The 19,955-nt window shown below is 36.5% G+C and overlaps 1 protein-coding gene across 3 annotated transcripts in view; it reads left to right on the forward strand.

The window, feature by feature from the left end:
* LOC149794014 (uncharacterized) overlaps positions 1 to 19,955 on the forward strand; it is a 71,886-nt gene that overhangs the window by 17,493 nt on the left and 34,438 nt on the right. The window contains exon 1 of one of the 3 annotated variants that reach the window (XM_089967951.1): positions 15,814 to 15,930. The exons of the other annotated variants lie outside the window; for them this stretch is intronic. The gene's annotated coding sequence lies outside the window, so the exon portion shown is untranslated. Of the gene's footprint in view, positions 1 to 15,813; positions 15,931 to 19,955 lie in introns of those variants that run through there. 3 annotated transcript variants of the gene reach the window in all.

The following is a 19,955-nucleotide window of genomic DNA, read 5'->3' on the forward strand; positions in this document are numbered from 1 at the left end:
CCCCAGCTTTGTCATGTTTCAGTCTACTCAATGCTAGTAATACCTCCTCTTCCGTAATTATCCTATCTAAAGTCTCATGAATTAGTTGAATGTTTTCAGTTTGTTGTATTTATCCAATAGAACTGGAAACATTAAATAATTCTGAAAAATATTTATTTTTTTTAAATATTCAAACCAAATTGCAGACCTGATACTATTTTGCATACCAGTACGTGGGTTCTTTACAACGCGCCAGAAAAGCTGTGTATTTTTAGAGTGCTTTTAGATCTATTAGATTTATTAAAACACATATGTCGGCTAAGACATTATGTATTATTGAGGCAGAGTTACCATGGATGCATGTAAATTTCCCTATCCCTAATATACTGAACTTCAGAAATAATAATAATAATAATAATAATAATAATAATAATAATAATAATAATAATTTTATTATTATTATTATTATTATTACTATTATTATTATTTATTTATTTATTTATTTATTTATTTATTTATTTATTTATTTATTTATTTATTTATTTATTTATTAAATCATGCAGTTTTAAGTATCGTTAATCATATTATTATGTTTAATTAGTAATCTGTGAATATAAATTCCCTGACTTCTAGCCTCGGTGAATTTAGTGGATTTTAATAATCTAATACATTTCGACATACTCAAGGTTTTCGTTGGCATAGCGGTTAGAGCGTCCGTCTCGGATGCAAGAGATCGCGGGTTCGAACCCCGGTCAAGTCATGCCAAAGACATAAAAATGGTACTAACAGCTGCCTCGCTAAGCGCTCAGCAGAAAGAGGTTAGTGTTAGGACTGGTCGGCCTGGTGTCATGATAATATGACTGGGTGGGACATCATGCTACATGTCTGCGGCATGATGTCCCAGTGTTAGACATCAGTATAAACTGCCACACGAGACATCGTAGCGATATGGCCGAAAAATTTTAAAGCTACGTTAAAAATTCAAATCACACACGCGCGCGCTCGCACATACCAAAATCAGTATAGAGTTGATATACTTCGTTTTGAGCGACAAATAACATTGGCATTCTAAAACAGAGTAATACTCTCCTTCCAGCACGTTGCAAAAACGTGGGGTACATTGTGGTCTTCTCCATCTCACTGATCCAGAACGTAAAATATGGTCCGACAGCCTTATTCATAAAAGGCATTTCTAAATATTATTCCTGTTACTATATCCAAATTCTCCTTATAGCCAAAATGTGATGACAAATTTCTGTATAATTTAGTTTTTCAATATTCTCCGATTCTTGATTGCCAATTTTGGATACACTTGTCAGCTAGCAGGTGTTTGACTAAAGATATGAAAACCTTTTACGTTCCCGACAGTTTGATTTATCCACACTTCCATTATACCAAGAATGTTTAATAAATTTCTGACTTCCGATGTCTAATTTTACTTTCAAGGAAATAAATGTTTCAAACATTTTACATTTCGAGGCACATTTCTAAACTTACGTAAGTATTTATCCATGGCAAATAATACCTTTGAAACTCGTGCGTTTAAAGTTTGTTGAGCAATGTGAGTGAACCCACTGTTATAAATACAATTTCCCAAAACACATTTATTAACAGCCTATAAATCTAAGCCTTTATAAAATGATAAATAATCATCACTTTATGTCGCCACTTGTCACAATATGTTCCCTCTCTCTCTCTCTCTCTCTCTCTCTCTCTCCACACCTGTTCACTACGGCCATTTTCTAAAGAAAATGATACACGAGTCCGATAAATCAGACCCCAAAATCTGTGTTGACACTGATGGATGATATGTGGGTGTGATATCACGTGTTTAACAATATTGGCCCAGCAATCATAATTTATCCTCCATCTTAGCTGTCAATTTTAACATTGTTTAGGATATCTGTCTTCTGATATTTTTTAGAATCCTAAGCCAACATTTCAAAATAAGTTTATGTCTTACACGTGGCGTACTAATTCTTCCTAATTCATTACATACGAATGCAGTTGGAGTAGACTTTGATGTACCAAGAGCATGCTCACAAAATGACAAATGAACTTTTTCAATATAATTGGCGTCATAAAACACCCAGACCTCTGTCCCATAATTAAGAATGGGGAGCTATCTTTGAGTTAAACAGACGAAGCAATGCAGTTACAGTCACTTTGCCAAAGTTTTAAAGGCTTTGCTTCAAACTATGCATAGCTTAGAGTAAGATAGAGTTTTCTGGGATATCTACAAGAAAGTTTAATATAAAAAATGAAAATGTGCATCCTCGATACTTGTAATATGATTCAGTCTTTATTTCTGTGTAACCATAGTACCACGTTTCATAACTTCTGAGATAGCCACCTCTGTAAAATGTGATCGTTGTTGTTTTCCATATTCACTTTAATTTCCACTTTAAGCAAATTATACACAGTCTGTTGAGCATATTTTGCAAGTGGTGGGCAGTAGCCAGCAAGGACCGCTCAGGTGGTCTAGTGGTTAGAGCGTCCGCCTCAGATGCGGGAGGTCGTGGGTTCGATCCCCAGCCGAATCATACCAGAGACTTACAAAAATGGTACTAGCAGCTGCCTCGCTTGGCGTTCAACATTAAGAGGTTAGTGTTAGGACTGGTCGGCCTGGTGTCAGGATAATGTGACTGTGTAGGACATCATTCTACATGTCTGCGGAATGATGGCCCAGTGCTAGATATCACTATCAACTGCCACATTGTAGACATTGTACCGATATGACTGAATTTTTTTAAAGCTACGTTAAAATTTCAAATCGCTTCACAACACGAAGTGCCAGCAAAGACAATCAAATCGTCTGCATACAACAGTAAAAAATAGTTCTACGGTTTCTACTGAGACTCCCCTGGAGTTTCAGATCGTTCGAAAATAAAGAAAAGAATAAAGGCGACAAAACACAACATTGGCGTATGCCACAGGACAGTTAAACGCATCGTTAAAAAAAATATTGTACTTAATACGTGCTATAACATGACTATAAATTGCCTTAATAATTCGTACAATTTTTCCTCTACTATTTTTAATAACTTGCTTTTGGTACAATAAAGTTATCTCAACCCTATCAAAAGTTTTCCGTAGTCTGTAAATATCGCATAGAATCAACCGCTATGTTTTTTTTATATTATAAATATTTACTTATTAATGTATATCATATATACATATTATATATTGTGCTATAAAACTGGCCAGCTCTTCGCCATGTAATTTATTTTCCTACACAGATTCTTTTATTTTGTTATTTAAAGTCGGTGTGAATACTTTGCTTCATCGAGGGAGTAAGTTATTGCCTCTGTGGCTGTGGGCTTCATTGCACTCCATTTCTACAGAATTGGTATAATGATAACCATTGACCAATATTGTGGATAACATCCAATATCGAATAGTTCATTAAATAATATTGTTAATATTGGTGCATTTATGTTTGCTCGTACATATCAAGAAATCGCTGGATAACTCAGTGCTTGCCGAACCTCCTCTTCGTTGATTATTCTATATAGAGTATCCTGAACTATTTCAATATTTTCATTTTCCTGTATCGGGTCAACAGAACTGGAAAAATTAAATAGTTCTGAAACATATTCATAAGTTGCAGATGTGATACTGCTTTTGTGCACAACAACACCAACAGCTACTACTAATGCTGCTGCTGCTACTACTACTACTACTATTACCAACAACAACAACCCCCATAAGGAAATATATAGCATGCAATAGAACATTTCCCACAAAAGAGACATGTACGACATATATTAGAACAATCCCCCAATGCAGACTTGTATGGCATGTACTACAACAATCCCCCAATACAACCCTGTATGACATGTACTAGAACAATCACCCAATATAGACTTGTATGGCATGTACTACAACAATCCCCAAATACGGACTTGTATGACATATAGTACAACAATCCCCTAATACGGACTTTGTATGGCATGAACTACAACAATCTCCTAATACGGACATGTATAGCATGTATTAGAACAATCCCCCAATACGGAATTGTATGGCATGTACTACAACGAGCCCCCAATATGGACTTGTATGGCATATACTACAACACTCCCCTAATACGGACTTGTATGGCATGTACTACAACAATCCCTTAATACGGACTTGTAAGGCATGTACTACAACAATCCCCCAATACGGACTTGTATGGCATGTAGTACAACAATTCCCTAATACGCACTTTGTATGGCATATACTACAACAATCTCCTAATACGGACATGTATGGCATTTATTAAAACAATCCCCCAATACGGAATTGTATGACATGTAGTACAACGATCCCCCAATATGGACTTGTATGGTATGTACTACAACAATCCCACAATACGGACTTGTATGGCATATACTACAACAATCCCCAATAAGGACTTGTATGGCATGTACTACAACAATCCCCCAATACGGACTTATATGGCATGTACCACAACAAGCCCCTAATACAAATATATATGGCATGCAATAGAACATTTCCCACAATACGGACTTGTATGACATGTACTACAAGAATCCTCTAATACAGACATATATGGTATGTACTACAACAATCCCCCAATACGGACTTGTATGGCAGGCACTATAACAATCCCTTAATACAGACATATACGATATATACTACAACAATCCCCTAATACAGACATATATGGTATATACTACAACAATCCCCTAATACAGACATATTAGTATGTACATCAACAATTTCCCATTATGGACTTGTATGGCATGTACTACAACAATTCCCCAATACGGTCTTGTATGGCATGTGCTAGAACAATCTCCTAATACAGACATATATGGCATGTACTGCAACAATCCCCCAATACGGACTTGTATGGCAAGTACTACAACAATCCCCCAGTACGGACTTGTATGTCATGTCTTCAACAATCACCCAAAACGGACCTGTATGGCATGTACTACAACAATCCCCCAATACAGACATATATGGCATGCAATAAAACATTTAACCCAATACGGACATATAATGTTATGTGATAGAGCATTAAAAGTGTGTAAATGTGTTTGCTGTACAGATCAGTGAAAGAGACTGTGATAATAACATAGATGGATTGAATGACTATGTATGCAGTTTTGCTCTCCTGTGTCATCGTCCCAGCAAACAGCTACATTTGAAGTATTGGCTGCTTTATTCGGCTAGTGAATCAGGTACAGCTGAGTTCACGACAATGATTATTCCCGACCGAAACTATGTGGGTTTGAATCGTCCCATCGGAACAGTCCTGTGTGACACCTTGGAGTGTCCATGAACAATGCATGTCCCTGGTCACGGCATATATTCCATTTCTGTCAGTACCAGATAGTCGTTCTAAATTAATATAGTGTAAAACACCACACCACATATAAGTGATTTGATAACTAACCACATGTTGGTCGTATTTGGAACGCATTTAAGGTAAAACACCCCATATAGGTCGTAGTTGCAACCACTTTACGGTAAAACACCTCACTGAGGTCGTAGCTGCAACCACTGTACGATTAAAAAAAAAACACCCCATAAAGGTTGTATATGGAACGAATGTACGGTAAAAGGCTCAAAATAGGTCGTATCTGGAACGACTGTACGGTTAAACACCGTATGTATTTGGAACGAACGTACCTCGCTAAATAATCGCATAAATTTGACGTCATTTAAAACTTTTTGTATAATAAATAAACGAGGACACATTAACAAGATTATGGAAAATGGGATTATCCTGGAAAAAATATAGAAGCAGTACAGTTTTAAAAATATATATGGTTACTTACGATAGCCAAGCGAAAATGGAAAGGACTGAAACCGGAATAGCGCTACAGGATAAAAATACAATTTTATCCGTTCTACAGCTTCAGCGTGAACTAGGAAATGTCGCCATTCCACAAAATGTTCAAAAAGGACGATGTTACGGTAAAACCACAATGATACGGTACTTAAGCTATCTTTATCTGGAAATTCTGACACAATAGAAAATGTTGATGCAAAGTAAGCATTATGTGAATATTGTGACAGTAGAAAGTGTTGATGCAAAGTTAGCATTATGTGGATATTGTGACAGTAGAAAGTGTTGATGCAAAGTTAGCATTATGTGGATATTGTGGCAGTAGAAAGTGTTGATGCAAAGTTAGCATTATGTGAATATTCTGACAGTGGAAAGTGTTGATGCAAAGTTAACATTATGTGAATATTCTGACAAAGTGAAAATTGCTGAGGCAAATTTAACATTATATGAATATTCTGACACAGTGGAAAGTGTTGATGCAAAGTTAGTATTATGTGAATATTCTGACAGTGGAAAGTGTTGATGCAAAGTTAGCATTATGTGAATATTCTGACAGTGGAAAATGTTGATGCAAAGTTAACATTATGTGAATATTCTGACAGTGGAAAATGTTGATGCAAAGTTAACATTATGTGAATATTCTGACAAAGTGGAAATTGCTGAGGCAAATTTAACATTATATGAATATTCTGACACAGTGGAAAGTGTTGATGCAAAGTTAGCACTATGTGAATATTCTGACAGTAGAAATTGTCGGTGTAAAGTTAATCGTTATATGAATATTCTGGCACAGCAGAAAGTATTGCAGTGTTATGTCTTGTTCTTGGTAATAAACCGCTCCGGTGGCCTAGTGGTTAGAGCGTCCGCCTCGGATGCGGGAGGTCGTGGGATCGATCCCCGGCCGAGTCATACCAAAGACTTACAAAAATGGTACTAACAGCTGCCTCGCTTGACGCTCAGCATTAAGAGGTTAGTGTTAGGACTGGTCGGCCTGGTGTCAGGATAATGTGACTGGGTGGGACATCATGCTACATGTCTGCGGCATGATGCCCCAGTGCTAGACATCACTATAAGCTGTCACACTGCAGACATCGTAGCGATATGACTGAAAAATTGTTAAAGCTACGTAAAAAATCCAAATCACACACAAACGCTCTTGGTAATGTTGTAGACTTTCTATATGTTTTATATATAATGTTAAATGATATTGTTGCAGACTTTCTGTATGTGCTATATTTCGTTTTAAATGGTAATGTGGTAGACTTCCTAAATGTGTTATACGCTGCGTAGAAATTCATCAATCTTGATACATAGACTGTCCATTTTGGTGACCATTTGCAAAAGGGGTATGTTTTTGGGGCACATCCCCTGGGATCCCTGGTAGGGTGGTGGGTAGGGTGGAGAAATCAAAGGTCCAATATACAAAATTGCCATTTTAGTGACATTCTAAAATATGATTAATAAACATTTGATCATGCATTATTAGAAAATGACACATTTTATATTTAACGGGTTTGGGATTACTTTCCCAGTTATTGTGTGCATGTGTGCGCCCGCGCGCGCGCGCGTGTGTGTGTGTGTGTGTGTGTGTGTGTGTGTTGGAGGGGGTGTAGAGTGGTAAAGATGGAAGGCGGCCATAGGTCAGATGTTCAGAAATTTCAATTACAATGACAAAAATATTTACTGACTGAACTTTATACATGGAACCATAACAAAAAGAACTTGCATCATATATGTGATAGCTCTGCATTCTAAACCTTGGGTTACATTTGTGGGAAGAGGGGATCCGGGGTGAGTATGGGGGGGGGGGGGTATTTGAACATGCAATAAATGGGATTTGCGATGTCGTGCTGCGAAGTTTTTCAAGTTGTCCTCGCTATGAGCTACAACAGGAAGTTATGAATACTTTCCAATATAATATCTCTTAACCGTATAAGAGGAACTTCCAACATTGTGAATTAAATCCACTAAACTGATATAAGGACCCTTTTGATATATGTGTACGCATCAAACATTATCACCACACCTATGGAATGGAAAGCAAATTAACACTTTTTATCCTGTCCATCTGTTCCAATATACATGCGTAGGTGCATGACTACATCTATCCAATCTCTTCCGCTATGCAGTCAGAGACCAATTTGAACACGATTTTGATGACAATTCAATTTTGATGACAATGCAATTCGTATTGCAGACTAAAGTGGGGTATGTATAGAACATGACAAAATCCAGACTATAGATATTTCTCGACGAAGTCACAAGCAGTCGAAGTTCTGCCCATTTTACCTGGACGATGGGCAACCTGGTAGTTTCTCCATTTTGCGACCACCAAAACTGACCATTTTTTACAAGGCACACTGAAACAAAATTAGCTTATAAATTACAAATATAGATGCTAACAGAAAGCCCGATTTGCGTTCTGTTTATGTATGTAATTTGGTAACAGTGTATTGAGATTCAATGAATTTATTTCAACTTCCAAACACCATATAAACTCAACAGCTTACCACAAATATGGATGGTGATGACGTCATTCGTGAACTATGTTGATTGATAATTTCTGCCTGACATCATCACTGGCATTTCACCAATCAAACACCGCTATCCGACTCACTCGAATAGATGATTTAATCTGTTTTTATCCTTTTTACACTTTGTCTTTGATAGCGAACAAAATCCTTCTAGCCTGCTAGTTTTGTTTTAAAACTAAGTATTTGTAACCATGAACATGTTTAAATGTATTCCCAAAATTTTCCCAGATTCATTTTGAGAAATTGTGTGATGACCAAATTTGAACTGTTCAATGCTAGATGAAGGATAAAACACGAATAAACCAAATGTATTGACCTATCGATACGAACCTCAAGCCAGCTATAGCCCTTATGTAAAATTGTAGATATGAAATATGCACAGAGGCGTTTATTTAGAATTACTTTTAATACATTATATAAATCTGAACTTCTTCACAAATACTTGTACGTGTACTTTTTAATCATAGAAATATAATGAACCATCCCATTGCTAGACTAGTGTGCAATACGATCACATTCAAGAGCATAGCCCATGTATGAGTGCTAACATGCATTGATGTATGGGGGTGGGGGCAGGACATGTTCTGTTCTGGTATATGGGGGCGTGACGGTTTCGACCCGTGCAGACTAAAGCGGCTTATAGAATTTATCGAGAATTTTGCAACTGTCAGCCTGGTATTAATTCTACCAAATCGGTAACTCCATGAGGAATATTTGACAAAGTCTTCTCCAGCTGATGTTGGGGTGAAATGAGTGCGTCACCTGGAGAACATATGATTGTTTACATCAAACAGACACGACGTTGATCCAGTTCTGTATGTAAGGTTTGACAACAACAAGATCATGAGATTATGACATCACAATGTCTATGATATCAAAACCTGGCATTAGGCGAATTAACAAATTAAGTGATTTTACGACGTTCTTTCTTTCGAACACTTGCTGGCATGGGAATGAAGATTCGGCTCGATGTGCTTTCCAGCATCTTGTAAGAGGAGACCATGGAGGCAGGAGACATAGTGGCTCAGAAGATAGCATGCTGGGGTCGAGACCGTAAGTGTGCGGGTTTCGAATTATTCTGTCGGTCGGCTATCGTGGTGTGTCCTTGTGTAAGGAACTTTACAGCACTAAGTAACCATGTATTGACCTTAGATCAAACCAAAAGGAATTCTTCTCTTTGAGCCAGTCTTAGTATAGATTTTATTAATCCCAACCGATTCAGGCCTTGATACAACTGTTTACTCTCTCTCTCTCTCTCTCTCTCTCTCTCTCTCTCTCTCTCTCTCTCTCTCTCTCTCTCTCAGATCGCTCCGGTGGCCTAGTGGTTAAAGCATTCGCCTCGGATGCGGGAGGTCGCGGGTCTGAGCTCCTGTCGAGTCATACTAAAGACATAAAAATGGTACCAACAACTGCCTCTTTAGGCTCTCAACAATAAGAGGCTAGTGTTAGGACTGGTCGGCCTGGTGTCAGGATAATGTGACTGGATGGGACATGACGCTACATGTCTGCGGCATTATGCCCAGTGCTAAACAGCACCACAAACTGCCACACTGCAGACATCGTAGCGATATGACTGAATTTGTCTTAAAGCTACGTTAAAAATCCAAATATCTCTCTCTCTCTCTCTCTCTCTCTCTCTCTGATGCCAATCTAGTTTTCTATATGTAACTATTTACTTTGTGGAAGAAATAAGACTATTTTCTCGTGCCTCTCAATGAGACAGTTCATTTACCTCAGCATGATAAATTACATCCGCGTCTGTTGCTTGGTGAATTTTCACTCGTCCATCTCGAAATGGCGTAAGAATTAACTAATTCGCTTCGCGCACAAGTGATTTCAACACCATTTGTATAGACATACAGAGCAATACCACTGATAGATACAGGCAGAACGTGATTTGTGTACATGCAATCTGATATATTGGTCCTCGAGTTACGGAAGAGTCCATTTTAAAAAGAATAAAAGACTGGAATGTTTTAGGATCCTTTGCATGCCATAACGGATCTCAAAGGGTAGTGATTTATGACTGTATGAACGAGTTGAAACTTTCGAGCTCTCGCGAGCCTTATCAAGCAGAGCTAGACATTATTCAACAAGCTTCATCAATTTAATATTAAATTATTAACATTTGAGATTTTATTTATCACATATTTTTTATTTTAATGGAACTAGTTTAGACAGAAAAAAGAAATAATTTCGTTCATTCTGAACACAGATGTTGCACCTTTAATTTGTTTTGCACGTAAAACAATAGTTGAAATAATGATGTGCAGTTCTATAACTACTAACTTTTTGAATAACAGTGGAAAAACAGTAAAATATTAAACTGCACACACTATATGTAAAGTTTACCAACAATTTGATAAACAGACGTAAAGTTGAAATTTAAAATAGTTTAAAGCAGACCAGATGACGCACACGAAACTTGTTTACTTCTGGCACGTGACGGCTTCCATGACCGCCCAGTCCTGTATAAAACATGGACTCCTGTATAAATCCGAGGTAATGTTTGTGCATGTCAAGACTCTCACTTGAAAATTCAACGATCCGTGGATTCGGATATCATACGCGAAGCTGTGCTAAACGAAATATAGTATGTACCTCACGAAATATAGTATGTACCTCCTCCCCAGCCATCCCAAACAGCAAACAGATCAGTAAACAACAAGAGGTAGATTGATTGTAACATTTAAATCTTCGATTGCACCTTCCAGTCGTAGTCGATGTAAATAAAAATCAACTAAATGTTGGCGCAGGTATTGCACTTAACATGCATGCGTAAGTGACACACCACTTGAGCAAGGAAGTTGTTCGCGCAGAGCATATAGTGTACAGAATTTGCGATAAGTCGTAAAATGAACAGTTGATATTGTGGAAATTTCTGAAATGAACAGTGATATCGTAGAAAGTTATGAGATGAACAGTAATCTTGACGACAGTTATGTAGTGAGCATTGATCTTGTGGAATTTTATGGAAAGTTATGAAGTGAAGAGTGACCTTGTGGAAAGATATGAAATCAAGCAGTGATCTGGTTTGTTATGAAGTGAACAGTGACCTTGTGGAAAGATATGAAATCAAGCAACTGATCTGGTATGTTATGAAGGGAACAGTGATCTTGTGGAAGGATATGAAATTAAGCAGTGATCTGGTACGTTATGAAGTGAACAGTGATCTTGTGGAAAGATATGAAATTAAGTAGTGATCTGGTATGTTATAGAGTGAACAGTGATCTTGTGGAAAGATATGAAATTAAGCAGTGATCTGGTATGTTATGAAGTGAACAGTGATCTTGTGGAAAATAATGAAACGAACAGTGATCTTGTGGAAAGTTATGAAATGAACAGCGATCTTGTGGAAGGTTATGAAACGAACAGTGATCTTGTGGAAAGTTATGAAATGAACAGCGATCTTATGGAAGGTTATGAAACGAACATAGATCTTGAAGAAAGTTATGAAATTAACATTGATCTTGTGGGAAGTTATGAAATTTACAATGATCTTGTGGAATTTTATCGAAAGTTATGAAATTAACAGTCATCTTGTGAAACGTTATGAAATGAGCAGTGATCTTTTGAAATGTTATGAAATGAACAGTGATCTTGTGGAAAGTTATGAAATGAACAGTGATCTTGTGGAATTTTATGAAAATGTATGTATGTATGTATGTATGTATGTATGTATGTATGTATGTATGCATGCATGTATTTATGTATTCCCAACCGTAAATTCATCAATACCCAGTAACAATATTAATGTGCACATAACACCGCTCAGCGACCTTTGAACTTCGTCGCGCGCTCAACATTAGCTTAAATAAAGTTCGTTTTGTTACACATAAAATTAAAATTTAGAGTCATATTGTGAATTAATTTGCTTTGAAACAACTTTTGAGTTGGTCTGGAATTGATGGATTTTGTTTTTCTATCGAACCAACTAAATTCTTCTTTTCTGCTTATGATGGACTGACATTATTTTCGTGGGTAAATTCCGTAAGAAGTACATGTGACTTGAGTAGTGTAGGGAGCCGCCTTGTAACAACTGCACCTCTGTTTGATTGTTTGGAGTTATAATGTGGGAAAAATATTAGTTCTTTTAATTGAAATTATCTAAAAGACGCTATGGAATATCGCATTCATTTCGTTTTGAGTGAAGTAAGAAGAAAGTGATTTCGGTCGAAAATGTAATGGAAATTACAGTACAGTTTCCCGGTGTGTATCAAGTTTCTGAACCCATGACGTGGGTAATTTAATTCGGATTTGCAGAACTAAAAATAAAATACATTTTGAGGAAATTCAAGATGCAAAAATGGACGTATACTTATTGCCATTCTTTTTACTATCTAAAGAAATAATGTGCCTATGCCCTGTCATTTGCTCTTTGTTGAAGGGACCCCCGGGGAAAAGTGCAAAGTAGCTGCTATGCACTATTCCATTTAGACAGCGGAAAAAAGACTTCTTCGTCCTCTTGGCTTTTTGGTTCTGGGGCTCATAGTTACTACCAGAACCTACAGTTCCATTTTTTTTTTTTTCTCATTTTGGGTTTTGACTAACTTGTAAAGGTATGTTGAGAACTCGCCCCATTGAGAACTCGCCCTGGGATAACTAGCCCCAACGTATTTGGGGAAGTAGCCCCAGAGTGGTTGTTGAAGTCGCCCCGGAGTGGTTGGAGAAGTCGCCCCAAAAGGTTGGAGAAGTCACCCCAAAACTTGTCATCCAGCATACCTATTTAATATTTATCTTTGAAATAAATAAACTATTTAAACGATAGAAATGTGTACTTTATAACCAATGTTCCCACAAAGCTGCGCGCGCGCAGCTTGTTTGATGTCTTAGCGCAGCTAACTGTATTCTGCGCGCAAAGATAATTCTTTTGATTTCTTGTGAACACAATTTCTTCTAATTGATTACAGTTGTTCGTTGTTCAAAATATTTTCAGTCTTGACATGGTTGAGATTAAAATTCCAGATGTTTGTTTTAATGGCATTAAATCTATAATGATACTCCGGCCCTCTCAGCAGGAAGATTTTTGATCTTGATAATGGATGTTTAGGAGAACACAAACAAAATGTCAGCCTGTGAGGTTGTGTCTCTAAATCGACAGTATTTTGGTCTGTTTCAAATCCTCATGGTAATGATGCATGGCTTGTCGCTGGGACTACTACTTTATTTAATTTTTTATTAAAATAATTTCAAGTTTTCTAGTAATGGCATAATACTTTTAGTTTAATTTAATAATTATCAGTGAGTTAGCTCTACTACTACTAGTCTACTACTACTGCTAGTCTGCTACTACTACTAGTACTACTCCCCCTACTATTTCTACTACTACTACTACTACTACTCCCCCTACTACTTCTACTACTACTACTAACCGTTTAAAGTCTATCTGTAGGAATGTTAAGGTTATCTTGGTTAGACCCCCTTTTTTGGGGGGGGGTGACCCCCCGGGGGTCGTGACTCGTGACCCCCCACCCACTTTGACGCACCCTGCCTGAGGATACAATTTCCGTATAAAAAAAATTTGCTCAGTAGGTTTTGAAGTCTGCTTAGTGGCCTTTGCTCGGCGCTCACTAGTGTACATGCCTTAGAGGGAACGTTGTTTATAACAATACTGTTAGCAAAAAAGATGTCGCCACCTGGTGGTTTCCGCATTATTTGAATACACGAATGATGTATCTTATTATCTGGTATTGAACCCTGTACAAGGAAGCAAACTCCATACATATGCAACTCAAGATGGTTACGGAAGGGAAACTGAAAAGAAGTCAGACCAGGAAAACAAAAGAAAAACAAGGAAGAATATTTAACTTGTGGAATATGTTCAAAAACGAAGAGCTAAGTGTCAGTGCATTGTTGAATCAATTAGATTAGATCATATGCTGCACCTGTATCCTGTATCTGTTTTATTATGATTGTCATCCCAACGTAATGGTGCAAATGTCATTGTGGCAAAGTGTATATTCCTTTTTGGTCATTTGCTAAATTTTGGTAAGTTCATAAATATATGCAGTGATATCACAATCATTTTCAAATTTGCTCAGATCCTACTTTTCATCGGACATCTACTAAAACAACAGGAACACTTGTTTAAAAATACAAAAAACACGTGTCGTTATTGTTTTTAATTCGAATATAAACACTTTTGTTCTTAACCCATTTTCACAAAATATGTGTAAGTGCCGTGCGCAACTTATTTAATTTCATTGGTATTCAAATAAATGAAATTATTTTATCAAACGTACTATTAAATAGTCACAGTCATTTTTGTAGAGGGTTCAGATTGTTAAATTGATCGTTGAATACCTTTTCCTTGAATGAATTTGTTCAGCGCTTATCCGAATACTTTTTTTTTTTTTCGTTCTCTTAGACGATCCTACGCTTGGTACTGAATAATATTGGAAATATTGTTGTTTTCCATCAGTGCTCATCTCTGACAGTTATACGGCAAAACTGTTTCAATACAGATAGCAAAAAGTATTCGTTTTGAAATCCTTACTTTATATCGTTGCTGAACTCTGATATTTATTTTGTAAAATTATATTAACATGGGTACTGGAACAATCCTCAGTTTTTTTTACTCTTTTTTATTTTCTTCTCCATTTTTTAAAAGAAAAAATTTAATTGAGGATCTCAAATGGGTAACGATTTAATATTGAATATATGAAACGAGTTGAATAACGTCCAGCTTTTGCGAGCCTTGGCGAACTAAAGCTGGACATTATTAAACGAATTTCATAAATTTAATATTAAGTCATTACCCATTTGATATTCTTTTTATCACATAGTTTTTAGTTCAGTGGAAATTATTTAGATAGGAAGAAGAACGAATAGTTTAGTTCATTCTGACAGACGGTGCACCTTTCATTTGTTGTGCATAAAATATAGTCCCAAAAAAGGTTGAACTAGTAAAAGTAGATTGTACATTTTTTACAAACTATAAATCAAAGAAAAAGCTTCCATCCGAATAAACAGAACATTTTATAACGACAGAATCATTTATTTCAAAACAGAATGATCAATGCGATGTGATGCCACATTGTTAGATACGGTACACAGTAGGCGTTCATGTTTACCCTAAAATGTCACTTTCAGAACTAAACATTACATTGTTGCGATTTTTTGTGGCAATAGGATTACTGGATGCAGAAATTCCCACATTTACTGCAATGCATTTGTGACCCGATATTTGCGGTATTTGACTGGAGCAACAGACTGTTGTTGTTGTTGTTGTGGGCTTTAACGCCATTTTTCAGCACGGCTATACATGGCGGCCAGTAGTAATGGTGGAGGAAGAACCCGGGAAAACCTCGAAAAGAACCACCGACCAACGAGAAGCTACTGGCAAGCTTTCTCACATACCCACATTGGCTGAATCCGAGACTCGAACCGGCGCACACAGAGGTGAGATGGCAGTGATCCGTAACGGAGAGCGCTTTAGACCACTCGGCCACTCGGGGCCCCGCAACAGACTGTACAGAAGACGTAAAGAAATTTCTTTTTCTTTTTTGAGTCGGATTTGCATCCCATATAAACTTCGTAAAGATGCTGTGGTTGGATAAAGTTCTGTCAGTTAGGAGACCCATTTATGTCCAAATTCTTCTGTGAACAGGGGTAAGTTTATTTACTTCTGTACGTTTACATTTAAACCACGCTTTTATATACGGTGGAATCTATATGTTACATATATACCGCTCCCTCCCCACCCCACCCCGTCATCAAATAAGCAATACCCTTAGTTTTACTTCTTATTGTTGTTCTTGTCTTGTAGTTTTACGCCATTTTTCTCATTATGATATTGTTATACATGACATCACAAACCCCTTTGGGGATAACATATCCATATTCAGACAGCCGAGATAATTTTTCCTCAATTTCTTTTCGCGAGTCGAGTTAAAAAATGGCCGCCAAAGATGTTCATTTAAAACGAAACATTCCAGAAGGCAGGGTTAAAAACGTTTTCCCACGATCCCAGCCAATCAGTAAAGAGGATATTGCACAATAATTTCATGGGCTTATTTGGACCAATCAGAATCACATAAAGTGATATTTTAACGTGTTGTAATATCAAAAATATGAAACTGCACATACTATAGGAAAACTATATCTACTATGTGATAATCTACCAAATGAAATAACATGAAAGAAATGTTTACGCTTTTTCATTAAATGTTTCCAACATCAATTTATTATGCACCCTTATTTTGTATGTAAATGCATCGGATGGATATGCATTTTTCTTCCATCCTTACGTTCAAGACTGTTTTCCACTCATTGTATAATAAACCCTTCCTTCCCACTCTGCATTCATCTTGTTTGTGTAATGTCGATAATAGATACAAAAATCACTTATAATTGAAAGTCTGTGTGTTCATATAAACTCGTTAGATTTCTTGTAACAACACAAACCGGAACACCATGAGAAAACTTTTAAAACAAATGTTACTGTAAACTCTCTTGATTGATACATCTATTATTCTAGCATTATTCATTAATGTGGTAATTACTCTCAAACTCGGACCAGGCTGAATCGGTACAAATTACTGACTGATTCGGCCCAGATTTCTGGCTGATTCTCCAAACTTCCAAGCTGATTCGGACTATGTGAAATATTATTTAGTTTAGTCCAGGATTTAAATGTGACATTTAAATTTGTATTTAAAGATGATCTTCTCAACATGTCCCAAGTACCTCGAGCAGTTCCGTTGGTACGCGTGATAATGGTGTTGTTATATATAATAAAATAACGTAATCCTGTTTATTTTTCATCGGCAATTTAGTAGTGAAATATTTTTTAAACTTCTCGTTCAACTTTCAATTGTTTGTTTTATTGAGAAATAATAAAATTACGAACACTGACAAAAAAAAGAAAAAAGAAATTAAATGATGAGCGTAGTACAAGTGAGATTTCAGAAACCGTCCGAATTCTGCGCATGATCAGTAGCGACCGCATTTCCTGAGTAGGCGTCAATGAGGCTTTTTATCGAGTTCAGTTATCAGTCGTCAGTGGTTACAAATGTCAATGAAAAATCAGATTAAATTGTTCAGTTAGAGAGATGATACTATAACCCTTTGACTCATTGACGGTCAGCACCAATTCAGTCGATTTCGGATTATAGAGGTCCATGCCGTAAAGTCGTCTCAGGATGACTTTGATTATTAGGTTGGAACCCTTTCATATATAAAACTGCAGACATCACATCATGCTTACACTCGCTCTATTTTTTAAAAAAAAACAACAACACGCATCTGATCATTTGAAGAGAGAAGCAAAAGAGACAGATAACATTTCTTTTTCGTTAAGTACAGAAGCGGAGTTGATCAGATGGACAAGTTGAAAAGTTGCAGATTTTGTAGATTTGATAAGTTATTAAGTTGAAGAAAAGCAACAATAAATAAAGCCTTAACAACCTTGTGGCGACATCTCAGAATTAGTATGTATGATCCTTGATGCGACTTCTCCAGGCGCAGTGTGGTGACTTCTCTGACCACCATGGGGCGACTTCTCCTGTCACCTGGTATGAGTTCTCCCAGGGCGAGTTCTCCACAGGGCAAGTTCTCCCAGGGCGAGTTCTCCATAATTCACTTATAAAACGGTACGTCTCCGATAGATATGCGATATACCTTGGCTTCAATATGCTTTTCGATGGTCATAGTCTGAATAATTTTATTTGCGAAAATCTTTGAACATTTCTCCGAAATAACTGTTTTATATGATCAGAATGGTAATTTCAATACTGCGTGTTTCACGTTTGTTGTGGACATTGCGTTCATTTGTTTGCTTGGTTGAAAGTTTCTTTTGTGACCCACTGAACTCATCCACATTGTTAACCTTACAATTTCTACTTTCAAAAGGACGGAACATATTGTTTACTTCATCCACAAACGAATCTAATACACCAAAAGCGTCTGATACATGAGCGTACATTGTTTATTTACAATCAATGTAGTTCGCACTACATTATACTCTTTTTAGATACACGTGTCGTGCAATATGAAGCCGTGAAGCATGGAAAATACTGCACGTATCTGACAATGTAAAGTTAATTGAGAATTAATTAGCATATAATTAATTTATGTACAGAATAATGTGATACTTTTTGTAATATACCATAATTAAAAATATCATTTGAAATATTAAACTTATGTGTTTTTCTACAATAACTCGGCAGTAATATCTGTCCAATATTAAACTTTGCGTTATAATATTGTACAATATTCGTATTATGATATGATTTCGTACGCCTTGGGTCAAGGGTTAAAACATTATGAAGTTTCATGTCTAATCGTAACTGTTAAATTATTCGACCAAACCGCAAACAGACTTATAACTGTTATAGATTTGTTTATATTGTTGTAAAGCCATCACATAAAGGGAATCGTTGCATTAATGGTCACCGGCTATACTCCAACATTTGTCTTTTTACATCAGATTTGCATTTCGTGATTAAAAGTAGTTATACTCGCACAAAGAGAACAAAAATTATAAAGTGTAAAGAACAAATAATAATTTAATTACTCGAAATAGAAGTATACAACGCTGTTACTTCCCCTTAGCTAGGATTTCCTACCTATAGAGGATGCCAACGGGAAATGATGTACATTTATCCCCACAATACGAACTACATGCTTCTTCTTGTCGAAAAATAAAACACTATAAACTATGGGTAGGGAACATTTAGATGATACTACTGAAAACTAATTTACTGTTTAGCCTTATTTCGATATGCGTGCACGACGTACTAGATTGTGTCGCTTTAAAAACTGTTCCATTGTTTCAATTTATTTTGAAAATTCCCGTTAATACAGGTAAAAAGGAATCAATGCTGGCTTCCCTTTATAAAAATAAGAAAGAAATCGGCACACTTAAAAGAATCCAAAAGAACCAAACTTGACTTCTTTACGTCGGCCGACTTCGTTAGAAACAAATCGGCATACTTAAAAAAATACCAAAGTCAGTTTCCGGGGTTGGTTTGCTTTGTAATAAAATAACCTTTTTATTTAATATCCTGTCGGTAAGTTTAAGCAAGGAGTTTACTGCTCGCTGCCGGTTGTGTTTAATCACCCGGACTTCTATTTGTTTGCCATAATGTAATCATAATTGATGTTTGCAGGGCAAATAGTATACACAACAATACATTGCTTTAATAATATTTTTGTAACCCATGCTAGCGAAAAGATTATCATTTGCACTCATAGTGAATGTATTTTAAAATAATGATTTTTTTATTTGCATGATACCGTCGTATAGTTAATCTGGAAACAATACGATATTGGTCAGTTTGCACATTGTAACTTATCATGCGTGAATGGCAGTTGCCTTCAAGCAGTCGAGTGATATTTTCGTCTCTTTTGCGATTTTGTTATCTGACATAAGCGATACAAACTACAGTAAGGATGTAAATAAGACCTTTTTCAGGAAGTCGAATTTGGGTTTTTCCACTCCAATACTTAACGCATGCGCAATCAACGTATGGCAACTTAGGCGATTGTCATTAACATAGTGTATGTTCGTGAAGAAAGTTTCAAACAAATTTGTAACGGTTTGACATCTGTACACCCTTCAGAAAAATAGTGTGTTTAAAATTCATGAGTGAATAGTTCAGTAATCTACCTAATACAGAAAAGTAGATGTGAGC

This window comes from Sinohyriopsis cumingii, chromosome 8 (genome assembly GCF_028554795.1).
Source record: "Sinohyriopsis cumingii isolate HCF-2022 chromosome 8, ASM2855479v2, whole genome shotgun sequence".
Taxonomy (NCBI): domain Eukaryota; kingdom Metazoa; phylum Mollusca; class Bivalvia; order Unionida; family Unionidae; genus Sinohyriopsis; species Sinohyriopsis cumingii.